Below are 1,159 nucleotides of genomic sequence, written 5' to 3' on the forward strand. Positions count from 1 at the left end.
CATCGCTTGACAGTCGATGCTGGTGTGTTTACGTCCCCGTAACTTATTGGTTCGGCAAAAAGAGACCGATAGAATAAGTACTAAGCTTACAAAGAATAAGTCCTGGGGTCGATCTTCTCGACTAAAGGCCGTGCTCCAGCATGGCCGCAGTCAAATGACTGAAACAAGTAAAAGAGTAAAAGAGTAATTCGGTTGATCACCTTCCATTAACAACAATAGATTAATCCGAACTGAATGATAATTTAATTCAGAGTAAAATTGAGCAACATACTTCAAAGCATTCACACCGGCGCTATCCTCTTCATGCCATCTCAGTGAGAATCAATAATGAACATAGGTGGATACATCTCAGCGGCCGGATCTTCATAGCCAAGGCACCTAAAATAACTAGAATCAATAAGTCAATCTCTCAAAGACGACAAATGATGAGGCGAGATGGTGGTAGGGAGATATAACAGCCACTGTATTATTTAACCGTTTGCAATATGCCACTAAGTATTTTGGCTCGGCGTGCTAACGATTCTACCAGCTCACCGCCTTAATAATAATCTTGTATAGGTACAAGGCCTGAAATTTTTTAGTGGGGTGGGTTAGTCGATTACATCTACCCCAATGTTTCACCAATACTTAATTCATCGAGTGAAGTTGAACTCAAGACGTAAAGATGGACGAAATGCCGCTATGCATTTTGGCCGGCGCACTATCGATTCTGCCAGCACGCTGCTTAAATAATAATAATAATAACAATATTTCTTTCTACTAGAAGCACAAGGCTTCAGATTTGGTGGAAAAATTGGGGTTAAGTCGATTACACCGAATCCATTGCGTAACCTCGAAAGAAATTTGAACTCAGAACATGCAGGCAGACGAAGTGCCGCTAAACATTTCACCTGATGTGCTAACGATTCTGCCAACTCACCACCTTTAATAATAATAATAATAATAATAATAATAATAATAATAATAATAAGAAGAAGAAGAAGAAGAAGAAGAAGAAATCCAAACTAAAACTAGAACAGCAATGGACCATGATAAAACGATGGCAAGAAAAGCCCCTACATGGTAAATACTGGGCTAAACTAAATGCGAAAGAAATAGACAGAGAAAAATCCCAGCAATGGCTGAGAAGCTCAGGACTCAAAGCAGAGACTGAAGGATT

This window comes from Octopus bimaculoides, chromosome 3 (assembly GCF_001194135.2).
Source record: "Octopus bimaculoides isolate UCB-OBI-ISO-001 chromosome 3, ASM119413v2, whole genome shotgun sequence".
Classification (NCBI taxonomy): domain Eukaryota; kingdom Metazoa; phylum Mollusca; class Cephalopoda; order Octopoda; family Octopodidae; genus Octopus; species Octopus bimaculoides.